The sequence below is a fragment of the Herpailurus yagouaroundi genome, unplaced genomic scaffold (assembly GCF_014898765.1).
Source record: "Herpailurus yagouaroundi ecotype Mexico unplaced genomic scaffold, PumYag 181, whole genome shotgun sequence".
NCBI classification, from domain to species: domain Eukaryota; kingdom Metazoa; phylum Chordata; class Mammalia; order Carnivora; family Felidae; genus Herpailurus; species Herpailurus yagouaroundi.
This window is the reverse complement of record NW_024412412.1, coordinates 37,750,006-37,757,432: the sequence shown is the minus strand read 5'-3', so window position 1 is coordinate 37,757,432 and position 7,427 is coordinate 37,750,006.

The window sequence follows — 7,427 nt, the reverse complement described above, 5'->3', positions numbered from 1 at the left end:
AGGGGAATGTAAAGTGGTGTGGCCGATGTGGAAAATAGTTTGGCAGTGTTTTGAAAAATTAATTATAGAGTTTAACCCATATGACACACTGATCCCACTACTAGGTATACACCCAAGAGGAGTGAACCATATCTCCACAAAGCTTTAACACAAAATATTCATAGCAGCATTATTCATAAGAGCTCCAAATGGGAAGGAACCCAAACATCCATCAATGGGTGAAGACATAAAGAAAATGTGGTATGTTCATACAAAGGAATATTGTTGAAAAGTAAAAGAACAAACTGCTGATATCTGCTACAAATTGGGTGCATCTCAAACACTTTTGCTGTATGAAAGGACCAGATATGAAAGACTCCATATTGTATGATTTCATTTGTATGAAATCCAGAAAAGGCAAATTTATAGAGACAAAAAGTAGATTTAGCTGTTGCTTGGGAATGGGAGTTAGAAGAACAATTGACTACAAATGGATATAAAGGATCTTTTTTGGGATGATGAAAATTAGATGGTGGTGATGAGTGCACAACTCTGTACTTCACTAAAAAATATTATATTATACACTTAAAGTAGGTGACTTTTATAGCATGCCTCAATAAAGGTCTTAAAAATGTATATGCATAGAACTGTGGGGATAGACACAACCACTTTACATATATAACCTATGAAAACTATAATTTAGGGGCACTCCCCTTTTGCCCTTACAGAAGGAATCTTCAGTGTTTATCTAGTATCCTCTAACACCAGCCTTGTTTATCCAAAGGCCCAACACATGGCAGTTTGTTGTAAGTAAACACTGCCATATCCTTGTTCTATTAAAGATGTTTTATTTTAGTCCTGATTCAGTTAGACATAAATGGGCCCATTTATGATGCATTGATCATACTGTAGAAATGCTATCATAAAGATAACCATCCTCTAAATGAATCTTATTGGGAATTTCCTATATTTAGAATGTCATCAAATACACATTTTTACAAGTAGCATCTTTTTAGAAATCACTTAATACAATATTCTCATTTTTTAGTTGATATAATCAGCTCAGAGAGGTTAAGTGATTTGCCTGATGTTATACTGCAAGTATACACACATGAAACTAGAATGGATTTTTACTGGTTAATAACTTATGTTTACATTATCTGGCCTCCCAAATACATTAAAAATATGTGCTTAGGTTTAAATTTGCCTCATATACAGAGCACAGTTAATTCACCATTAGAAGATACATTCTTGGACTTCTACTAGGATAAGATGGATTTACATTAATCCCATCACACCTTTTGTGACTATTGACACAGCATGCATGTAATGGTGAAGCTTCCCACTAAGTACACTCTCTACCATGGATACCAGTAGTTAATTACACCTCAATTCTTTATTTTGTTATCACAGTATTGTATGCATAGAACTATGTGTCTGCAGATCAAACACATATATAGAACAACTGGAATAGGGTAGCAATTGGCCATTAAATTGGCCCTCAAAATTCCCATGCTTTGATATTCCCATCCTTGGGTAGTCACCTCCCACGTTGACCTATGTGAACAGTAACAGTTGGAAAAGGTACGTCATTTCTAAAAGTGATGGCTATAAAAGCACAAGCTCTGTTTTGGTTGTTCTCTCGTGCTGTCTCTGCTCTTGGGTCACTCACTCTGGAGGAAACCATGTTGTGAGTGTCCCTATGGAGAAACCTATTGTAGTGAAAGACTAACACCTCTTCTCAGCAGCCACAAGAATAAACTTGGAAGACATACATATGGCCAACAGACACATGAAAAGATGAACATCACTAATCATCAGGAAAGTGCAAATCAAAACCACAGTGAGATATCACCTTACACCTGTCAGAATGGCTAGAATTAAACAGACAAGAAAAACAAGTGCTGGTGAGGATTTAGAGAGAAATGAAGCTTCGTGCACTCTTAGTGGGAATATAAGTTGGTACAGCCACTGTGGAAAGCAGTATGGAGAGTCCTCAAAATAATAAATATAGAAATACCGTATGATCCAATGGTACCCCAAATGGGTATTTATCCAAAAAAGCCAAAAACACTAATTTGAAAAGATATATTCACCTCTATGCCATTGCAAAATTATTTACAATAGCCAAGATATGGAAGCCCATGTGCCTACCAATAAATAAATGGATAAATAAAATGTATATATATATATATATGTGTGTGTGTGTGTGTGTGTGTATGCATAAAGAAGATATATATATATATATATATATATTCACACACACACCATATATGTATACTATATATACACAACCATATATATCTACCATATATATATATCTATATGTATATATACTATATATATATCTATATGTATATATACTATATATATACTATATATGGTATATATAGTATATATATACTATATATATACTATACTATATATACTATACTATATATATACTATATATACTATATGTATATACTATATGTATACTATACTATATATATACTATACTATTCTATATATATACATATATACTGTATGTATATATGTATATATATATATATATATAGAGAGAGAGAGAGAGAGAGAGTATACACACATACACACACACACACACACACACACACACACACTGGAAACCATAAAAAGGATGAGATCTTGCTGTTTGCAACCATATGGATGGACTAAGCATATTGTGCTAAGTGAAGTAAGTCAGATAGAGAAAGACAAATACCATATGATTCACATATATCCAGAATCTAAAACCAAAACAAATGAATAAACAAACAAAAAGTAGAAACTTATTCATAAATACAGAGAACAGATTGTTGCCAGAGGGGAGGAGGATAGAGAGATAAGCAAAGTAGGTGAAGGGAAACTGGAGGTATAGACTTCCACTTATGAAATAAATAAAGTCAGGGGAATAAAAGGTACAGCACAGAGAATATAGTCATTTGTATTGTACTAGTGTTGCATGGTAACTGATGGTCACTACATTGATGGTGAACATAGTATAATACATATGCTTGTCCAATCACTATGCTGTACACCTGAAACTAATGTAACATTGCATGTCAACTGTAATTCAATAAAAATATTGTTTCATGTTACTTATAGTATTTATTATTCTTTTGATATCTTTTATGTCCTTAGTGATATTCTCTGTTTCATTTCTGATATTTCTAGTTGTGTCTTCTTTTCTTTGTCAGTTTTTGTAGAGGTTTGTCAGTTGTATTGATCTTTCATTAAAAAAATTTAAAATTAAAAAATTAAGTGATATGGGTCATATATTTTGCTTTCATAGTTACCTTAAACTAAAATAAGTATGGTTTTATACAATCTGTAACCTCCTAAGATATTTAGAGACAGATAGTTACAAATGTTCCAGACATAACCTCTCTTTTGTTCATTAGGGAAAGACTTTTGGAAAACAGAAGGAAACAGATGGATGCTGGAAAACAATTTTGCAAATTCTTAAAAAGCTAAACAAATGCCTACCATATAGTTCAGCCTATCTACTCCTAGAATTTACCAAAGACAAATGAGAGCATACGTTCATACAGACTTGATAGGAATGTTCTTAACAGATCTATATGTACTAGCTGGAAACTGGAAGCTGCCCAGTAATTATCAACATGTGAATGTGTAAAAAAAAAAAATTGTGAACTACTGATACACTCAAAAACATGAATGAATCTGAAAATAATTATGGCTGTGTGAAAGAAGCCAGGTAAGAGTACATACTGTATTATTTCATTTATCTAAAATTCTGGTAATTTCAAATTAATCTATAATGACAGGATGTTGATTAGTGATTATATATTCCATTTCAAGTTCTCCCGTCTTTGACCACTACTTCCTGTCTTTCTATCTAATCAATCTACTGTTCCCACCCCAACAATTCTTCAAATGTTTTTGAACCTCCAGTTCATTGATTTATCCATCTCTTGCTTCCTTACATATTCTCACTTTGATCCTTACTCAGATTTTAAGGCCCAAGGTCACTTTTGCTCTACTACCCAAACTTCCAAGGTCCTTGCCATTCTGTCCCTGAGTAGAATTTCTTACAGCAAAATGCAAACCCTGAATAAATCCAAATTATCACTTTCTCAATGACTGCATCTGAACAGCAGAGTGTGACTGGAAACACACAAATATGTACATGAGAGTGCATGTGTGCAGGCACACATAGACACACACACACACATCTCTTGTCACTATCTCACTTTAAATTTGTCACCATGTCATTTAAAATGTCCCTTATGACTGCTCAGTAATTCTACTACATTTACAAACATTCTTTTACTCTCCCAGATGATTATTTCATCTCAACCCTCAATAGCTCCTCACTTCTTTTCACTCACAGCTGATGGCTTAGCTTCTTATTTTACTGAAGATACAGATGCAATCATAAGGAGAACTTCCATGTATTCCACTCCTCAATCTACCAATCTCCCTGCTACTATGTCCATGTACTCTGCTTTCTCTCCTGATATAAGATGTTTTCCCTATCCCTATCTAAGGCCAATTCCTGCATTGTATCTCCTGTGTATATTCATTGTATATTCCTGTGTATCTCCTACCCAGACATTGCTCTAATGTTGTCCCTGTTCTTTTCTGCCTCTCAGTTTTTGCTTCTCTGCTAAATCATTTTGTCAGCACAAAAGCAAACTATAAAAGTTTCTGCTTAAAAACAAAACAAAATTTCTTTGATCCCAGTCCATCTCTATTTCTATGTCTTCCTTTAAGACAAAACTGTCCGATTTGTCTTTACTCACTTTTTCTACTCCCCCTTTCCTTTTTCAAAGTCTAATCAAAATGTCACTTTTATTCTACCAACCTTACTCTTATTAAGATTACCATGATGCTAAGCCCAATGGTAATTCTCCTCTTGCTTACTTGATTTCCCAGCATAATTTGATCCATCTAGTTGCTCTTTCCTTGAAACGCTTTTTCATTAATCTCTGGAACTATTTATTATCCTCCTCTCTAATTATCTACTCATTCTCAATTTCCTCAATGAGATTGTTCCTGCTCATCTTCCTTACCTTTGTAAGTTTGAGTGTGCCAGTGTTCAGTCCTCAGCCCTTTCTTCAAAATGATCCTAATTTAGTTCCATAGCTTTAATCACCATGTGTCTGATGATGAATCCAAAACTTATATCTTCAACCTATATCTCTTTTCTAAATTCCATACTTGCATATACCCAATTGCTAATTAAATATCTCCAGTTGGTGGGGGGCGCAGGGGGGGTAGGGGGGTAGACGGGGGGAGCACCTGGGTAGCTCATTTGGTTAAGCTTCTGGCTTCAGCTCAGATCATGATTTCATGGTCTGTGAGTTCAAGCCCTGTGTCAGGCTCTGTGCTGAAAGCTCAGAGCGTGGAGCCTGCTTCAGATTCTGTGTCTCCCTCTCTCTTTCTGCCCCTCCCCTGCTCATGCTGTCTCTCTCTCTCTCAAAAATAAATAAACATTAAAAAAAATTTAAAAATCCCCAGTTGGAAACTCAGTTATAAGAAGTTCTAGGGATCTAGTACACAGCATAGTGACTATAGTTAAAAATATGGTATTATGTACTTGAAAGTTACTGAGAGTACATCTTAAGCATTCTCAACACACACATACACACACGCACACACACACACACACACACACAGAGTTAACTGTGTTATCTATTTGAGGTGACGGTGTGTTAATTATCTTGATCTTGGTAATTATTCTATAATGTATATGTACATCAAATTATCACATTGCAGACTTTAAAGATATATATTTGTCAATTATTCCTTAATAAAGTTAAAAATAAATAAATGTCTCCACTTGGCTTTCTAATAGGCATTTAAAATCTAACATGTTAAAAACATAACTACTGATTATAAAACCTACTAATTTCCTATTTTTTCACACCTAGTTAATGGCAAATTCCTTCCTCCTGTTCTTCAGAAAGAACACCTTGGAATTTAATCTTGAATCCTTTTTTCCCCCACAGATATAGTCAATAAGTCAAGAAATCCTACCAACTCTGTTTCAAAGTATATCCAGAATCTGACCATTTTTTACTCTTGTTAATGCAATCACTATCAAGTTTTACCTGGATTATTGCAATAGTCTTCCCTTTCTCTGCAATTGCCTTGGTTACCCATTGATATAGTAATAATATAACAACCACATGAACTTTTCAGAATATAGTATAACACCCCATTCCTCTACTCAAAACTTAATCTCTCTACTAACAACAAAACTTTAAATTGTTATTGCCTTATGTGAACAAATATGTGTGCAGGTATGTGCATGCGCATATGTGTATGTGCAATTTGTTCCATTTTACATTTAGCCCACTTCTAGTTAATTTTTATATACAGTGCAAACTATAGATAGAGGTTTTTGTTGTTGTTATGGTGGTGATTGCTCTTTTATTTAACATAGTCAAATTGTTCCAACAGTATTTGTTGTAATGACTGCCCTTTCTGCATCAAGTCACATTGGCAAATCTGTTCTATGATCCTCACAGATTATTTACTCATAATGATTAATTTTTTGGCATATTTGGACTCTGAACAGGCTAAACTCAGAAAACCTTCACAAAAGTTCTCATGTGGAGATTTCCTTATTTTATCATGGCTCAAGATTTTGTTTTGTTTTGTTTTGTTTTTGTTTTTGTTTTTGTTTTTGTTTTACCTTCTCATCCCAGGCTTCTGGACCTACTATGGAAATCTGCCTAAGATGTGAGATTAAGGGTAGTATCTAAACCTAAATTCTTCCTCTGACCCTTCCCATTCCTTTGACAGGGTTCCAAAAGAGTCTAGAGAGACTCTTTTTTAGGCTTAGAAATCTTTTAATTGCTAAATTAAGGCAATTATTTAGTGAAAGGTAATACAAATATTTCACAATAAAAATGAAACTCATTCTTAGGACAAAACAGAAGAAATTGTTTACGGGAATAAGATCAGTAATAAAATTAATGAAATTTGACTTCGTAAGCCAAGAATGGTGAAATTTTCCTTACAGTCTTAGTTTTCTTATAAGGGGATAGTATGGTGGCATAAATCATGTCATAGATGAGATTCTGAGGGTTGGCATATGATCTGCACCTGAGATCTAGAAGTTATGATTCTAGGCCCTCACATGCATCTTTTTTTCTAATCCTTATAATAATCCTTGATATTGGTATCATTGCCCCATTATAGCTGAGGAAATGTTATGCATAAAGTCCAGGCTCACACTACCAGAATGTGGCTGCCAGGAGGTGTAATTCCAAGACCATCTCCAGAATCAGGCTGAGCTAAATCGAAATTAGGAGTTCTTTAAGCCCCTTAATGGTATATAATGGTCCAAACTGCAAGTCAAGGGAAGTGGATAAGTAGAGATAATAAATTATTGTATTTCCTATACTTTTCTAATTCAGCCAAGTAATTCTTCATTAATTTAATATGGAAGCTCTGCCCGAGACAGCATGGGCTCT